The sequence below is a fragment of the Rhinoraja longicauda genome, chromosome 37 (genome assembly GCF_053455715.1).
Source record: "Rhinoraja longicauda isolate Sanriku21f chromosome 37, sRhiLon1.1, whole genome shotgun sequence".
NCBI lineage: Eukaryota > Metazoa > Chordata > Chondrichthyes > Rajiformes > Arhynchobatidae > Rhinoraja > Rhinoraja longicauda.
In genome coordinates this window covers 16,875,700-16,895,032 of record NC_135989.1, presented here as the reverse complement: position 1 = coordinate 16,895,032, position 19,333 = coordinate 16,875,700, and the positions used below count along the sequence as shown (strand labels likewise).

Here is a 19,333-nt window from a genome sequence, read left to right as displayed (position 1 = left end):
AAACATGTTCCCAATGTTGTGGGAGTCCAGAACCAGGGGCCACAGTTTAAGAATAAGGGATAGGCCATTTAGAACTGAGATGAGGAAAGACTTTTTCAGTCAGAGAGTTGTAAATCTGTGGAATTCTCTGCCTCAGAAGGCAGTGGAGGCCAATCCTCTCAATACATTCAAGAGAGAGCTAGATAGAGCTCTTAAGGATAGCAGAGTCAGGGGGTATGGGGAGAAGGCAGAACGGGGTACTGATTGAGAATGATCAGCCATGATCACATTGAATGGCGGTGCTGGCTCAAGGGCCGAATGCCTCCTCCTGCACCTATTGTCTATTGTCTATTGTCTATAGCCCCTGACACCCGTACTAATCAAGAATCTATCTATCTCTGCCTTAAAAATATCCACTGACTTTGCATCCACGGCCTTCTGTGGCAATGAGTTCCACAGATTCACCACCCTCTGACTAAAGGAATTATCTCCTTCTTAAAGGAACATCCTTTTACTCTGAGGCTGTGCCCTCTGTTCCGAGACTCCCCCACCAGTGGAAACATCCTCCCCACATCCACTCTATCCAGGCCTTTCACTATTCGGTAAATTGAAAGCTAAAAGCTGGAGTAACTCAGCGGGTCAGGCAGCATCTCTGGAGAGATGGAATGTGTGGTCTTTCGGGTCGAGACCCTTCTTCAGGCTGAGAGTTAGAGGGAAAGGGTAGTTCGGACAAATGAATGGAAGATCTACCAAAATGCAACTGATTGAGAATGATCAGCCATGATCACATTGAATTGGCGGTGCTGGCTCGAAGGGCTAAATGGCCTCTCCTGCACCTATTGTCTATTGAAAGGTGGAGCCCACAATGGTCCATTGTTGGCTGTGGGATAGGCGTTAACGAGTTAAGATTAGTTTAGTTTCGTTTATTGTCATGTGTGCAGTGACAAGATTTTTTGTTGCGTGCTTTCCAGTCAATTATTTACATAGAGAATAAACAAATGAGTCCTGAAAAGAAATGCAAACAGGCAGAGTAAAATGGCTGTAGGAGTAGAGAACGTCGTACATTAATGTGAAGGAGGGTCTCGACCCGAAACGTCACCCATTCCTTCTCTCCTGAGATGCTGCCTGACCTGCTGAGTTACTCCAGCATCCTTGTGAATAAATACCTTCGATTTGTACCAGCATCTACAGTTATCTTCTTGTACATTCATGTGAAAGGGATCTCATAAATCTTTAGTTTAGATTAGTTTATTGTCACATATACTGAGGTACAATGAAAAGCTTTTTTTATTGCGTGCTATCAAGTGAGCGGAAAAGATTCTACATGATCGCTTGATTAGTACGGGTGTCAGGGGTTATGGGGAGAAGGCAGGAGAATGGGGTTAGGAGGGAGAGATAGATCAGCCATGATTGAATGGTGGAGTAGACTCGATGGGCCCGAATGGCCTAATTCTGCTCCCTATCACTTATAAACTTCTGAACAATCGAGCCGTCCTCAGTGTACAGATGCAGGATAAAGGGAATAACGTTAGTGCAAGATAAACACTAGTAAAGTCTGAATAAAGATAGTTCCAACGAGGTAGATGGAAGATAAACAACAATCAGCAGGACAGGCAGCATCTCTGGAGAGAAGAAATGGGGTCGAGGACCCCAGGTCTGAAAAAGGGTCTCGACCCGAAACGTCACCCCATTCCTTCTCTCCGGAGAGGCTGCCTGTCCCGCTGAGTTACTCCAGCTTTTTGCGTCTATCTTTGGTTTAAACCAGCATCTGACAGATCCTTCCTGCACATGATGTAGATGGGAGGTCAGGACCGCTCTCTAGCTGGTGAAGAGGACGGTTCAGTGGCCTGATAACAGCTGGAAGAAACTGTCCCTGAATCTGGAGGTGTGGGTGTGTGGTCAATCCGCTCTCCTGAAACCCAACCCTCAAACGCCCATTGTAGAGCCAGCTCCCTCCCTAACCTGTAGCAGACTCATCTAGTCCCACTTGCCTCGACTTGGCCCGTATTCCCTCCAAACCTTTTCCTGGGATTCACCATTGGCTCAACCATTGTGGTGGTGATAAAAGGCAGGGAAAAGTAATCCAGTCACGGGAGAAGTTGAGTAGGCTGGGTCTCTATTCCCTGGAGCGCAGGGAGATGAGGGGTGACCTTTATAGAGGTATATAAAATCATGAGAGGAATAGATCGGGTGGATGCACAGAGTCTCTTGCCCAGAGTAGGGGAATCGAGGACCAGAGGACACAGGTTTAAGGTGAAAGGGGAAAAGAAATAGGAATCTGAAGGGTAACATTTTCACACAAAGGGTGGTGGGTGAATGGAACGAGGAGGTAGTTGAGGCTGGGACTATTCAAAGGTTTAAGAAACAGTTAGATAGGTTCATGGATAGGACAGGTTTAGAGGGATATGGACCAAACGCAGGCAGGTGGGACTAGTGTAGATGGGGCATGTTGGCCGGTGTGGGCAAGTTCGGCCTGTTTCCACACTATTAATGACTGCCACCAAAGGTCGATGCTGATAATGAACCATCTCCCTCTCTCCATTCCTCCCTCCCTCCCTCCCTCCCTCCCTCCCTCCCTCCCTCCCTCCCTCCCTCCCTCCCTCCCTCCCTCCCTCCCTCCCTCCCTCCCTCCCTCCCTCTCTCTCTCTCTCTCTCTCTCTCTCTCTCTCTCTCTCTCTCTCTCTCTCTCTCTCTCTCTCTCTCTCTCTCTCTCTCTCTCTCTCTCTCTCTCTCTCTCTCTCTCCCTCTCTCTCTCCCTCCCTCCCTCTGGTTCCAGTTCATCTCTCCACAGTGACTCTGGAGGGTAAATGCCTTTCCCTTTCAAGGTGAAGCTGTGGTAGTGCTTGGTACAGGAGCAGGGTTGTCCCGTTTGGTTCTGTGCCTCAGTAGTGGGGCTGTGGGTGGGAAGGTTTAATTTCCCTGCTCGATCACCCCCAACTCGTGGAGCGCAGGTAAACACAGGGCTCTCTCCAGCTGGGACAAAGGGCTTTCTTTGCCTCGGGCAAAGAATCGGAGGCACACCTCCTCTCTCGCCCGAGACCGGAGGGAACCAGGCTTCTAATTTAGCAAAGCAACACCTCCCATGACCGACCGCTGCATCAGGTTCCCCGGGTGAGAGAGGAGTCCCAGTGTACCGGCAGTCACAGTGAGGAGCACCAGGAACGTAGCGCAAAACAATGATCACACAAGAGGGACCCAACAATCCCAGCTCACAGGGTCATAGAGTCAGCAAGGAACTGCAGATGCTGGTTTAAACCGAAGGTGGATTCAAAATGCTGGAGTAACTCAGCGGGACAGGCAGCATCTCTGGAGAGAAGGGTCTCGACCCGAAACGTCACCCATTCCTTCTCACCACAGATGCTGCCTGTCCCGCTGAGTTACTCCAGCATTTCAGTCTATCTTCGGGTCAGAGAGTGATACAGGCCCTTCGGCCCAACTTGCCCAACATGTCCCAGCTACACTAGACCCACCTGCCTGCGTTTGGCCCATATCCTTTCAAACCTGTCCTATCCATGTACCTGTCTAACAGTTTCTTAAACGTTAGGATAGTCCCAGCCTCAACTACCTCCTCCGGCAGCTCGTTCCATACACCCACCACCCTCTGTGTGAAAATGTTACCCCTCAGATTCCTATTAAATCTTTCCCCCTTCACCTTAAACCTACATCCTCTCATCTTCTGATCTCTCTCTCACCTTCGGCCCTCACTTGCCCGGTGCGGGCAAGTTGGGCAGAAGGACCTGTTTTCACGCCTTATCACTCTATGACTCAAAGAGAGAGTGCATTAGAGAGAGGGTGAGAAAGAGAAGACGAGAAACAGTGGAGGTGAGAGTCGAAACAAAAGATGAGAGAACGTGTGAGAGACAGAGTGAGAGAGAGAGGGGATGGATGATGGAAGGATTTAGTGAGTGAGAGGAATAGTGAAGGGGGCAGAGAATTGGAGAACGGTGGGGGACTGTGGGGAGATGGAGAATTGAAGAGAGCGATCAGAGCAATTGAGAAGCAAAAGACATTGTGAAGATTATCGGGCAGAAGGAAAGTGTTTTATATAAAAGGCCAGTAGTGGACTCGGTGATTTAGGTCATTCTTCCTCATTAAGTGGGGGCTTTGTGTCGTTCTGACTGCATGATCAAATTTCAGGATCAAATCCATTCAACATTTTAATTACAGAGTCTGGAAACTGGAAGCTCTCAGCCTCGGGTGCGGTGGTGATATAATTCAGATGAAACTCGCCCACTGCAGAGTGAGAGACACACAGACATTTTACGTGTTTATAGCCTGTGGTGGATGAAACAGAGACATAAAGCATAGTGGCTCATTAGTACAGATTAACAATAAACCTCATTTAGCGCGAGTGAGAGATTCATTATTCAGAATGGAGCTTCGGATCTGGTGATTCACTACCCTCGTCTCTGTGTGAAAATGTTTACTTTGTACACGGCTTCTGTTTATTCAGCAGTGAAAGGTTTTTACTGTTCAGTTCAATTTAGGTGGGAGATACAGCACGGAAACAGGCCCTTCGGCCCACCGGGTTTTTTGCCGACCAGCGATCCCCGCACACTAACACTATCCTACACACATTAGGGACGATTTTTTAAAAACATATCAAGCCAATTAACCTACAAACCTGTTTATTCACAAAATGCTGGAGTAACTCAGCAGGTCAGGCAGCATCTCTGGAGAGAAGGAATGGGTGACGTTTCGGGTCGAGACCCTTCTTCAGACCCTTCTTAACCTGCACGCCTTTGGAGTGTGGAAGGAAACCGAAGATCTCGGAGAAAACCCAGATCTCGCAGGTCACGGGGAGAACGTGCAAACTCCGTACAGACAGCGCCCGTGGTCAGGATCGAACCCGGGTCTCCGGCGCTGCATTCGCTGCAAGGCAGCAACTCTACCGTGCCGCCCAAACTTCAGTTCAGTATCAGTTTAGTTTATTGTCACGTGTACAGTGAAAAGCTTTTTGTTTCCGTGCTAACCAGTCAGCAGAAAGACAATACCTGATTACAATCATGTATTTCTGGTCGGTCTGAAGAAGAGTCTCGACCCGAAACGTCACCCATTCCTTCTCTCCCGAGATGCTGCCTGACCCGCTGAGTTACTCCAGCATTTTGTGAATAAATACCTTCGATTTGTACCAGCGTCTGCAGTTATTTTCTTATACTACATGATGACAATCGATCCATTTACAGTGTACAGATACATGATAAAGAACTGCAGATGCTGGTTTAACTCGAAGATACAGTCGACACAAAATGCTGGAGTAACTCAGCAGGTCAGGCAGCATCTCTGGAGAGAAGGAATGGGTGACGTTTCGGGTCGAGACCCTTCTTCAGACTGATGACGTTTCAGCTCGAGACTGGCGGGTTGGGCCGAAGGGCCTGTTTCCACGCTGTATCACTCTTTGACTCTCTGCCCTGCTCCCTCGTTCCATAATCCCCTGCAACCCTGCAGCATGTTCTCTCTCACAAGGAGAGAACGTCCCCCTCCCTACCCTCATTCTCCTGCCCTTCCTCCTATCCCCCATTCATTCTTCCCTCCCTCCTCCTCGGCCTACCCCTCCGTCATTACCCCCCTCCCCCTGCCTTGCCTCTACTCTTCCCTCATTCCTCCTTCGCTGCCCACCACTTCTCCATTCTCCCTCCCTCCCTCCTGAATCTGCCATCGTCACTGTTCCTCCTCTGGTGCCGAACCCGACCCCAATCTTTCCCTACCCCTTGGGTGGTGAATGACCCACGATTGCACTGCTAATCCACGGCCCTGTCCAGCTGCTCCTCGCTTCCCGTAAGCTGCTGACTGTGGAAACCACCGCTCTCTGCGCCAGATGTTGATTAAACAACTCGGTAGAGGGACTGGATGTGTGAATATGAAGATGAGGTAAAAGGGAATACAGGAGATATTGCAAAAGACTCTAGGAAGAATGGGAACAGAAGTTCCAGAGCGGAAAAGAAATTAAGGGCAGGGCCAATTGTGAACGATGTGAGAGGGGAGGTAAATACAGAAGTTAAAGTGTTGTACTTAAATGCGCGTAGTATAAAAAATAAAGTGGATGAGCTTGAGGCTCAGTTAGTCATGGGCAAGTATGATGTTGTAGGGATCACTGAGACATGGCTACAAGAGGACCAGGGCTGGGAACTGAATATTCAGGGGTACACAACGTATAGAAAAGACAGACAGGTGGGCAGAGGGGGTGGGGTTGCTCTGATGGTAAGGAATGATATTCATTCCCTTGCAAGGGGTGACATAGAATCAGGAGATGTTGAATCAGTATGGATAGAAATGAGAAATTGTAAGGGTAAAAAGACCCTAATGGGAGTTATCTATAGGCCCCCAAACAGTAGCCTCGACTTAGGGTGCAAGTTAAATCAGGAGATAAAATTGGCGTGTCAAAAATGTAATGCTACGGTGGTTATGGGAGATTTCAACATGCAGGTAGACTGGGAAAATCAGGTTGGAAATGGACCCCAGGAAAGAGAGTTTGTAGAGTGCCTTCGAGATGGATTCTTAGAACAGCTTGTACTGGAGCCTACCAGGGAGAAGGCAATTCTGGATTTAGTGTTGTGTAATGATCCTGATCTGGTAAGGGGACTAGAGGTAAAAGAGCCATTAGGAGGCAGTGATCACAACATGATAAGTTTTACTCTGCAAATGGAAAGGCAGAAGGGAAAATCGGAAGTGTCGGTATTGCAGTATAGCAAAGGGGATTACAGAGGCATGAGGCGGGAGCTGGCCAAAATTGATTGGAAGGAGGCCCTAGCAGGGAAGACGGTAGAACAGCAATGGCAGGTATTCCTGGGAATAATGCAGAGGTTGCAGGATCAATTTATTCCAAAGAGGTGGAAAGACTCTAAGGGGAGTAAGAGACACCTGTGGCTGACAAGGGAAGTCAGGGACAGCATAAAAATTAAGGAGAGGAAGTATAACATAGCAAAGAAGAGTGGGAAGACAGAGGATTGGGACTCTTTTAAAGAGCAACAAAAGTTAACTAAAAAGGCAATACGAGGAGAAAAGATGAGGTACGAGGGTAAACTAGCCAATAATATAAAGGAGGATAGCAAAAGTTTTTTTAGGTACGTGAAGAGGAAAAAAATAGTCAAGGCAAATGTGGGTCCCTTGAAGACAGAAGCAGGGGAATTTATTATGGGGAACAAAGAAATGGCAGACGAGTTAAACCGTTACTTTGGATCTGTCTTCACTGAGGAAGATACACACAATCTCCCAAATGTTCTAGGGGCTGGAGAACCTAGGGTGATGGAGGAACTGAAGGAAATCCACATTAGGCAGGAAATGGTTTTGGGTAGACTGATGGGACTGAAGGCTGATAAATCCCCAGGGCCTGATGGTCTGCATCCCAGAGTACTTAAGGAGGTGGCTCTAGAAATAGTGGAAGCATTGGAGATCATTTTTCAATGTTCTATAGATTCAGGATCAGTTCCTGTGGATTGGAGAATAGCAAATGTTATCCCACTTTTTAAGAAAGGAGGGAGAGAGAAAACGGGTAATTATAGACCAGTTAGTCTGACATCAGTGGTGGGGAAAATGCTGGAGTCAATTATAAAAGACGAAATTGCTGAGCATTTGGATAGCAGTAACGGGATCGTTCCGAGTCAGCATGGATTTACGAAGGGGAAATCATGCTTGACAAATCTACTGGAATTTTTTGAGGATGTAACTAGGAAAATTGACAAGGGAGAGTCAGTGGATGTGGTGTACCTCGACTTTCAGAAAGCCTTCGACAAGGTCCCACATAGGAGATTAGTGGGCAAAATTAGGGCACATGGTATTGGGGGTAGGGTACTGACATGGATAGAAAATTGGTTAACAGACAGAAAGCAAAGAGTGGGGATAAATGGGTCCCTTTCGGAATGGCAGGCAGTGACCAGTGGGGTACCGCAAGGTTCGGTGCTGGGACCCCAGCTATTTACGATATACATTAATGACTTAGACGAAGGGATTAAAAGTACCATTAGCAAATTTGCAGATGATACTAAGTTGGGGGGTAGTGTGAATTGTGAGGAAGATGCAATAAGGCTGCAGGGTGACCTGGACAGGTTGTGTGAGTGGGCGGATACATGGCAGATGCAGTTTAATGTAGATAAGTGTGAGGTTATTCACTTTGGAAGTAAGAATAGAAAGGCAGATTATTATCTGAATGGTGTCAAGTTAGGAGGAGGGGGAGTTCAACGAGATCTGGGTGTCCTAGTGCATCAGTCAATGAAAGGAAGCATGCAGGTTCAGCAGGCAGTGAAGAAAGCCAATGGAATGTTGGCCTTCGTAACAAGAGGAGTTGAGTATAGGAGCAAAGAGGTCCTTCTACAGTTGTACCGGGCCCTGGTGAGACCGCACCTGGAGTACTGTGTGCAGTTTTGGTCTCCAAATTTGAGGAAGGATATTCTTGCTATGGAGGGCGTGCAGCGTAGGTTCACTAGATTAATTCCCGGAATGGCGGGACTGTCGTATGTTGAAAGGCTGGAGCGATTGGGCTTGTATACACTGGAATTTAGAAGGATGAGGGGGGATCTTATTGAAACATATAAGATAATTAGGGGATTGGACACATTAGAGGCAGATAACATGTTCCCAATGTTGGGGGAGTCCAGAACAAGGGGCCACAGTTTGAGAATAAGGGGTAGGCCATTTAGAACGGAGATGAGGAAGAACTTTTTCAGTCAGAGGGTGGTGAAGGTGTGGAATTCTCTGCCTCAGAAGGCAGTGGAGGCCAGTTCGTTGGATGCTTTCAAGAGAGAGCTGGATAGAGCTCTTAAGGATAGCGGAGTGAGGGGGTATGGGGAGAAGGCAGGAACGGGGTACTGATTGATAGTGATCAGCCATGATCGCATTGAATGGCGGTGCTGGCTCGAAGGGCTGAATGGCCTACTCCTGCACCTATTGTCTATTGTCTATTGTCTATTGTGGGGAGAGACGCAGAATGCTGGAGTAACTCAGCGGGACAGGCAGCATCTGTGGAGAGAAGGAATGGGTGACGTTTCTGGTCGAGACCCTTCTTCAGAGTGAGAGTCAGGGGAGAGGGAAACGAGAGCTAAAGACGGTGATATGGAGAGATGTAGAACAATGAATGAAAGAGATGCAGAAAAGTAACGATGATAAAGGAAACAGGCCATTGTTAGCTAGGTGAAAATGAGTTACAGACAATGAAACTCAGCAGGACGACAGTGAAACTAGAACAATGACTACGTGTCTGTGTTTGAGCTCAAGATATCACACTAGGGTGGGGAGGGACAGAGAGAGAGAAAGAGAGAGGGGAGGCAAGGGTTACTTGTAGTGGGAGAAGTCAATGTTCATACCGCTGTGGTGTAAGCTGCCCAAGCAAAATATGAGATGCTGTTCCTCCAATTTACATTGGGCCTCACTCTGACAATGGAGGAGGCCCAGGACAGAAAGTATAAGAAAATAACTGCAGATGCTGGTACAAATCGATTTATTCACAAAATGCTGGAGTAACTCAGCAGGTCAGGCAGCATCTCGGGAGAGAAGGAATGGGTGACATAGAAACATAGAAACATAGAAAATAGGTGCAGGAGTAGGCCATTCGGCCCTTCGAGCCTGCACCGCCATTCAATATGATCATGGCTGATCATCCAGCTCAGTAGCCTGTACCTGCCTTCTCTCCATACCCCCTGATCCCTTTAGCAAAAAGGGCCACATCTAACTCCCTCTTAAATATAGCCAATGAACTGGCCTCAACTACCTTCTGTGGCAGAGAATTTCACAGACTCACCACTCTCTGTGTGAAGAAATGTTTTCTCATCTCGGTCCTAAAAGACTTTCCCCTTATCCTTATTCTTCAGACTGAAGAAGGGTCTCGACCCGAAACGTCACCCATTCCTTCTCTCCCGAGATGCTGCCTGACCTGCTGAGTTACTCCAGCATTTTGTGAATATACCAGGATAGAAAGGTCAGTGTGGGAATGGGAGGGGGAGTTAAAGTGTTTGGCAACCGGGAGATCAGGTCAGTCCAGGCGGACTGAGCGGAGGCGTTCAGCGAAACCATCGCCCAGTCTACGCTTGGTCTTGCCGAGGACTGATCTGTGGGAGCGATGTTCCCTTCTCATGGGCCAAGGATTGGAGAGGACATTGGGGGGAAGAACTCTGAAGAAGGATCTCGAGCCGAAATGTCACCTATTCCTTTTTCTCCAGAGATGGAGAAAAGCTGAGTTACTCCAGCTTTTGTGTCACGTTCAAAGAAGCGTAAGAGGAGCATTAAAATGGAGCCGGCAGAGGTACTGAGCGTGAACTAATTCAGTGCGTGTCAGATTTGATCTGAGGCTGTGAGTTGGAGAGATTTTTTGCTGCTCACCTTGAGAAGTAGAACAGCAAGCCGCAGGAATGATTTGAATTGAGATAATCATCTGTGCTCCGGGACGCTGTGACTGAACATCATTAGGTGACATTAAAAAATATGTTCTTCTGCAGGTGCTGGGAAAGGCCATTGCTCAGGGGATTCGAAGCATTGTTATCACTGAATGTGCCAAAGGCAACATTAACCGTACAACAAGGAGATCAGCAGCAAATTAAAGAGTCTTGTTAATGTGGATGTAAAAAAAAATTACACCCTGGCTGTTTGTCAGTGAGTGTGGGCTGCAAACTCCTTTTGAATGCGTGTTGTTACCTCACTGGATGACATTATAAAAATTATCTTTCTGGTTTCACTGCTGATTTTTCCCTCTCGTTCAACGTTATCTCCACCGGTTGTGCGGTGAATCTGCGGAACTCATTGCCACAGAGGGCAGCGGGAGTCCAAATCAATGGATCTTTTTATCTTTCTGGTTAGATAGATAGATAAAGCCAGATTCTTGATCAGTACGGGTGTCGGGGGATATGGGGAGAAGGCAGGAGAATGGGGTTAGGAAGGAGAGATAGATCAGCCATGATTAGGCAATAGACAATAGACAATAGGTGCAGGAGGAGACCATTCGGCCCTTCGAGCCTGTACGCACCGCCATTCAATGTGATCATGGCTGATCATTCTCAATCAGTACCCCGTTCCTGCCTTCTCCCCATACCCCCTGACTCCGCTATCCTTAACAGCTCTATCTAGCTCTCTCTTGAATGCATTCAGAGAATTGGCCTCCACTGCCTTCTGAGGCAGAGAATTCCACAGATTCACAACTCTCTGACTGAAAAAGTTTTTCCTCATCTCAGTTCTATGGCAGAGTAGACTTGATGGGCCGAATGGCTTAAATTTCAGACTGAAGAAGGGTCTCAACCCGAAACGTCACCCATTCCCTCTCTCCTAGATGCTGCCTGACCCGCTGAGTTACTCCAACATTTTGTGATACCTTCGATTTGTACCAGCATCTGCAGTTTTTTTCCTACACAAATTTCACCCCTTATCACTTATGATCTGTTTGTCCTCCGTGCCATGTTTCCTACACACCTCATATCTTGCTTACAACCCAACAGTATGAATCTTGATTTCTCTAATTTTAAGTAACCCCTGCATTCCCTCTCTCTCTCCGTCCCTGCCACACTCCAGTCACACTGCCAGTTCCACTATTTGCATCCATATGTCCATTTGTTATCACCTCCTCCACAGCCAACAATGGACCATTGTGGGCTCCACCTTTCCTTGGTCATCGGTGCTGGCTCTGATTTTTTAGATTTTTTTAGACTTTAGATTTAGAGATACAGCGCGGAAACAGTCCCTTCGGCCCACCGGGTCCGCGCCGCCCAGCGATCCCCGCACACTAACACTATCCTACACACACTAGGGACAATTTTTACATTTGCCCAGCCAATTAACCTACATATCTGTACGTCTTTGGAGTGTGGGAGGAAACCGAAGATCACGGAGAAAACCCACACGGGTCACGGGGAGAACGTACAAACTCCGTACAGACGGCGCCCGTAGTCAGGATCGAACCTGAGTCTCCGGCACTGCATTCGCTGTAAGGCAGCAACTCTACCGCTGCACCACCGTGACACCCTGTTCTGTACCTTTTCATGTCTCTAGTTTCCCTCTCCCCCCTGACTCTCATTAATGTTAGTGGAGAAACCATCAACGCCACATAGCACTAAACTATCAACCATAAACTATGTTTGCACTAAAGACTTTGAGCTTTTATTTGCCCTATGATTGGGGTTATTAATTAATTGATTTTTTGTTGATTTTTTGTTGATTTTTTGTTGATTATATGAAGTCCAGAACAAGGGGTCACAGTTTAAGGATAAGGGGGAAGTCTTTTAGGACCGAGATGAGAACGTTTTTTTTCACACACAGAGTGGTGAATCTGTGGAATTCTCTGCCACAGAAGGTAGTTGAGGCCAGTTCATTGGCTATATTTAAGAGGGAGTTACATGTGGCCCTTGTGGCTAAAGGGATACTGAGTTGGAAGATCAGCCATGATCATATTGAATGGCGGTGCAGGCTTGAAGGGCCGAATGGCCTACTCCTGCACCTATTTTCTATGTTTCTATGTTTCTATGTTTATGTGTATTGTGTTTGGAGGCCTGTTATGCTGCATTAAGTAAGAATTTGATTGTTCCATTGTTGGTACATGTGACCATTAAATGCTCCTAACTCTTGAATTTCCAAACAGTTCTCTCTCAGGAGAATCTCATTGTCTGAAGTGCCTTGGGCCATTGCACAGCATTGAAATTTGGTGGATAAATGCAAGACCTTTCATGATCAGCCATGGTCACAATGAATGGCGGTGCTGGCTCGAAGGACCAAATGGCCTCCTCCTGCACCTAACGTTTCTATGTTTCTAAGGGAGCACTAACCTACACTAGGGATAATCTACAATTTTTACTGAAGCCGATTAACCTTCAGACCTTTGGAGTGTGGGAGGAAACTGGAGATCCCGGAGAAAGCCCACGCTGTTGCAGGGAAATCGATCTTATCGAAACATATAAGATTATTAAGGGGTTGGACACGTTAGAGGCAGGAAACATATTCCCAATGTTGGGGGAGTCCAGAACCAGGGGCCACAGTTTAAGAATAAGGGGTAGGCCAATTAGAACTGAGATGAGGAAAAACTTTTTCACTCAGAGAATTGTGAATCTGTGGAATTCTCTGCCTCAGAAGGCAGTGGAGGACAATTCTCTGAATGCATTCAAGAGAGAGCTAGATAGAGCTCTTAAGGATAGCGGAGTCAGGGGGTATGGGGAGAAGGCAGGAACGGGGTACTGATTGAGAATGATCAGCCATGATCACATTGAATGGTGGAAGGGCTGAATGGCCTCCTCCTGCACCTATTGTCTATTGTCTATTGTCTATTGAAAATGCACAAACTCCGTACAGACAGCGCCCGTAGTCGGGATCAAACCTGGGTCTCTGGCGCTGTGAGGCGGCAACTCTACCGCTGTGCTACTGTGCTACCCGCGTATTACACAATGGGGTAGGAAGGCATGTGTTGTACACTGGGTTAGGTGGGCACATGATTTATAGTTTAGTTTAGTTTAGAGATACAGTGCGGAAACTGGCCCTTCGGCCCACTGAGTCCGCGCCGACCAGCAATCCCCTCACGCTAACACTATCGTACACACACTCGGGACAATTTTTACATTTGCCAAGCCAATTTAACTACATACCTGTACGTTTTTGGAGTGTGGGAGGAAACCGAAGATCTCAGAGAAAACCCACGCAGGTCACGGGGAGAACGTACAAACTCTACCCGTAGTCAGGATCGAACCCGGGTCTCTGGCGCTGCAAGCGCTGTAAGACAGCAACTCTACCGCTGCGCCACCGTGCCGCCACATTTGTTCCCCCACTGTGAAGGATTAACCCCACAGGTTTAATCTGCACAACCTGCGAACCTCAGTAACCCCAGCTCACACCCAGGGCTTTGTAGCTCAGCTCCGTCCTGTACGCTTTGTGTATGCTGTGCCCATTGCGTAGCTGAGGCCTGATCAGGCAACATTACTGATGTAATTAGGCGACACAGTGCAGGGATTGCACTGGCCTCTGTGGTAAACTTCTACAAACTAATTAGCTGAGAAAAAGGTAGCAGGGTTTGAAGGCGCATTGTGTTGCTCTGCAGAATACGTTGCTTAATTAGTAACCAGCTCTCAGTTCCCACTTCATGTTTCACTCTGCGGGTTACAGCTTAGGAGTGATATTTATGCCATGTTTAATTATGCTCTTCCCATTGCAGTATTGTCACAAACGGCAAGCTTCAAAGAGCCGCAACTTCACCAGATCTTATAATTCAGTGAGTGTGCGGACTCTGCAAAGCACAAGCAATGTTGCGCAGGCTAAATGTCATGTTTTTCTTTAATGGAAAATGTAAGACTGAGGTCGGCGATCACAGTCAGACAGACGAGAGCCCAGCGTCCCATCTCAACGCTTCCACTCCTGGCTCACCAACACCGTTTCCCCACCAGGTTCATTGAGTTGAACCCGGCTCCTGAACTAGAGGTCACAGCCTCAGAATTAAAGGACGTTCTTTTAGGAAGGTGATAAGGAGAAATTTCTTTAGTGAGTGGTGAATCTGTGGAATTCAATAAACATTGACTCTTGAAGCATTAAGACACCGAGTTGTGCAGACAATGTCCTTAGCCAGACTTAGAAACATAGAAATATAGAAAATAGGTGCAGGAGGAGGCCATTCAGCCCTTCGAGCCAGCACCGCCATTCACTGTGAACATGGCTGATCATCCACAATCAGTACCCATTCCTGCTTTCTCCCCATATCCCTTGACTCCGCTATCTTTAAGAGCTCTATCTAACGCACACCTCCAGATTCAGGGACAGTTTCTACCCAGGTGTTATCAGGCAACTGAACCACCCTACCACAACCAGAGAGCAGTGCTGAACTACTATCTACCTCATTGGTGACCCTCGGACTATCTTCGTCGGCACGGTGGCGCAGCGGTAGAGTTGCTGCCTTACAGTGAATGCAGCGCCGGAGACTCAGGTTCGATCCTGACTACGGGCGCCGTCTGTACGGAGTTTGTACGTTCTCCCCGTGACCTGCGTGGGTTTTCTCCGAGATCTTCGGTTTCCTCCCACACTCCAAAGACGTACAGGTATGTAGGTTAATTGGCTTGGTAAATGTAAAAATTGTCCCTAGTGTGTGTAGGATAGTGTTAATGTGCGGGGATCGCTGGGCAGCGTGGGCCCGGTGGGCCGAAGGGCCTGTTTCCGCGCTGTATCTCTAAATATTAAAAAAATCTAAATCTAAAAAAATCTTCGATCAGACGTTTTTTACTGGCTTTACCTTGCACTAAACGTTATTCCCTTATCATGTATCTGCACACTGTAAATGGCTCGATTGTAATCATGTATTGTCTTTCCGCTGACTGGTTAGCACGCAACAAAAAGCTTTTCACTGTACCTCGGTACACGTGACAATAAACTAAACTGAATCATAGCAAGAGCAGGGTTGCAGATTGGGGAGGCCATAGAAACATAGAAAACAGATGCAGGAGGAGGCCATTCGGCCCTTCGAGCCAGCACCGCCATTCAACGTGATCATCGCTGATCATCCACAATCAGTACCTCGTTTTTGCTTTCTCCCCATATCCTTTGATTCCGTTAGCCTTCAGAGCTAAATTTAACTCTCTCTTGAAAACATCCAGTGAATTGGCCTCCACTGCCTTCTGCGGCAGAGAATTCCACAGATTCACAGCTCTCTGGGTGAAAAAGTCTTTCCTCATCTCAGTCCTTGAAGGGCTGATAACGCATGGATGGTAAAAATCCATCAAACTCACGAGAGCCACGACACATTAATGTTCCCAATGTTCTCAATCTCTGTTCAGACAACAGAGTTAATGTAATGGAGAGAGAACGAAATGGGTTCAGATATCAAGTTTCCACTCTGTGCATCATCGTAGGTGCAGTGGCATTTGTTAAAGGAAGTGAAGATATCGTTAGGAATAAAAAAATCGATTCCATTGTTTTCATCGCCCTGCGTTCCCTCGAGGCGGTGTTGTGAAAGCAGACGGCAGCATGAAATGAATCGAAATTCCATTTCCAGTCATTCAGGGGCAAGTCATGCCTCAGAAAGCTGAGCCAAACAACAGCGCTCCCAAGGGGAACGTTGGCTGGGCCGCTGCTCGACAGCTGTAGTTACCTCAGCCTTTCCGTACACCGCCGCTCTCTCAGCCAAAGCATCAAGGGGCCCCGTGTACAACATGACCTCTCCTGGCACTCAATCTATCCGACTCGCCTTCCATCCCCCCCCCGGACTCATTCTCCGCACTTGTTTTACCAGCTCATCCCCTGCAAACCAGAGAGGGAACCCGGGATTTAACATGTCCACGCGTGCCGGTGTGGGTCACGCTACATCCCCGTGTGCGTGTTTGAACGTGTGCGCTTGCATTCACGCAAGCGTGTTGGAACACGCGTGCTCAAGTGTTTATTCAGCGGCGTTTCAGCTGACATGAACACGTGTGGGTGTGCGTGTGCACGCACACTTGTGTGTTTTATAGCATGTGTTGAATTAACCATGAAGGGGCGTGTTGGCTTAGAGTCATGAGATGATATTACACATAAATACAATCAAGTCAGACTCAAGTACAAAAGGTGGAGCAAAGGGGAAGATACGGGTTTCACAATACAGTTCTCAGCATTGTAGTGCACCATTTCCAGAGACAAAATCCAATGTCGGCAATGGGGTAGAGGTGAATCGGACAGGACTATGTGTTCCAGGAATGAGTGGGTTAACCTATGATGAGCGTTTGTCAGCACTGGGCCTGTACTCGCTGGAGTTTAGAAGAATGAGGGGGGACCTCGTTGAAACGTACAGAAGGCTTGGATAGAGTGGATGTGGAGAGGATGCTTCCACTAGTGGGAGAGTCTAGGACTAGAGGTCATAGCCTCAGAATTAAAGGATGTCCTTTTGGGAAGGAGATGAGGAGGAATTTATTTCGTCCGAGGGTGATGAATCTGTGGAATTCTTTGCCACAGAAGGCAGCGAAAGTCAAGTCAGTGGATATTTTTAAGGTGGAGATGGATAGATTTTCGATTATGGGGAGAAGGCAGGAGAATGGGGTTAGGAGGGAGAGATAGATCAGCCGTGATTGAATGGCGGAATAGACTTGATGGGCCGAATGGCCTAATTCTGCTCCTATCATTTATGACCTGATGAAATAGAGGGGGGGAGTTGACATTGTGAGGCACAGAATGTTCATCGATCCATTCCTTCAAAGTCACATATCCTTGATCCAAAGCCACAAAGCTGTTCATATATCATGAGGTAATTGTGTACTTGGGTGAGAGTTAGAAATATAGAAACATAGAAAATAGGTGGTGGCAGAGGCCATTCGGCCCTTCGAGCCATTCATTGTGATCATGGCTGATCATCCACAATCAGTAACCCGTGCCTGCCTTCTCCCCATATCCCTTGATTCCGCTAGCCTCTAGAGCTCTATCTAACTCTCTCTTGAATATATCCAGTGAATCGGCCTCCACTGCCTTCTGTGGCTGAGAATTCTACAGATTCACGACTCTCTGGGTGAAAAAGTTTCTTCTCACCTCAGTTTTAAATGACCTACCCCTTTATTCTTAAACTGTGTGGCCCCAGGTTCTGGATGTGAGATGGAAGGAAGACCGGGAAGATTAAGGACTTATTGAGGGCGCTTAGGCGCGTGGGACTAAGCGTACTTCTACGTGACAATCCCAGCGTATTTAAATGGCCTCCCCTTGCGTTGTGAAGGGTCTGTCTTCAAAGAGGAAGCTTCATTAGCCTCCATTATCCCTGCAAACATCCTGCTAGCAAGTGGGTTTGAAGCACCAGGCCCACTAGCGTTATTGATTGGGCTGATCATCAATCAGCGTACATGTCATGTCACATCCCAAAACCACTGCCAACAGACATTCCCAACCCTGTTAGTTGGCGCCAAAGTATAATGAATGGTCTGTGCTGATTGAGGCAGCGTGTATTGATCTATTGGCGCGTTTTGCTTTGTTGATTGCACTTGAGGTTTAGTGCAGACAACATATTGATCACAGCCCCATGTATTACCACAGAAGCCCAGCCTGCCAGACAACTTAGTTGGTCAAAATGTGTAGGAAGGAACTGCAGATGCTGGTTTATACCGAAGATAGACACAATGTGCTGGAGTAACTCAGCTGCTCAGAGCAGCTTCTCTGTTGAAATAAGGATGGGTCGGAATGGGATCTGAAGAAGGGTTCTGACCCAAAACGTCACCCATCCTTTTTCTCACGAGACGCTCTCTGACCAGCTGTGTTTAGTTAGTTTAGTTTAGATTAGTTTAGTTTAGTTTAGTTTAGTTTAGTTTAGAGATACAGCGCGGAAACCGGTCCTTCGGCCCACGGAGTCCGTGCCGCCCAGCGATCCCCGCACACTAACACTACCCTACACACACTAGGGACAATTTACACTTATACCAAGCCAATTAACCTACAAACCTGTAGGTCTTTGGAGCGTGGGAGGAAATCGAAAATCTTGGAGAAAACCCACGCAGGTCACAGAGTGAACTTACAAACTCCGTACAGACAGCACCCGTAGTCAGGATCGAACCCTGGTCTCTGGCGCTGCACGTCCTCCCCGTGTCCTGCGCGGGTTTTCTCCGGTTTCCTCCCACACTCCAAAGAAGTACGGGTTTGTAGGTTAATTGGCTTGGGTAAAATTGTAAATTGTCCCTAGTGTGTGTAGGATAGTGTTAGTGTACAAGGTGATTTCTGGTCGGCAAGGACTCGATGGGCGGAAGGGCCTGTTTCCGTGCTGTATCTCTAAACTAAACTAAAAACTTGGCCGAAGATAGACACAAATTAGACAATAGACAATAGACAATAGGTGCAGGAGGAGGCCATTCGGCCCTTCGAGCCAGCACCGCCATTCAATGTGATCATGGCTGATCATTCTCAATCAGTACCCCGTTCCTGCCTTCTCCCCATACACCCTGACTCCGCTATCCTTAAGAGCTTTATCTAGCTCTCTCTTGAATGCATTCAGAAAATTGGCCTCCACTGCCTTCTGAGGCAGGGAATTCCACAGATTCACAACTCTGACTGAAAAAGTTTTTCCTCATCTCAGTTCTAAACGGCCTACCCCTTATTCTTAAACTGTGGCCCCTTGTTCTGGACTCCCCCAACATTGGGAGCATGTTTCCTGCCTCTAACGTGTCCAACCCCTTAATAATCTTATACGTTTCGATAAGATCTCCTCTCATCCTTCTAAATTCCAGTTTATACAAGTTGCTGGAGTAACAAAATGCTGGAGTAACTCAGCGGGACAGGCAGCATCTCTGGAGAGAAGGAATGGGTGACGTCTCGGGTCGAGACCCTACTTCAGACCTTCAAAAAGGTGGCCGTCTGGGGTGTTGTCCCTTCCCTTGTATTTGAGGAGGGTCCCCAGCAGACAATGTCCAGCATTGGGAGGTCCCTGGACTGTGGTCCTCCCCCACAGAGCCTTGGCTTTGGCTGTAAAGTA

General features: G+C 47.5%; 1 protein-coding gene across 14 annotated transcripts in view; it reads right to left on the bottom strand.

The window, feature by feature from the left end:
- The window catches only part of LOC144610619 (adhesion G protein-coupled receptor L1-like), a 455,971-nt gene that overhangs the window by 205,349 nt on the left and 231,289 nt on the right, over positions 1 to 19,333 (bottom strand). The window lies entirely within an intron of this gene.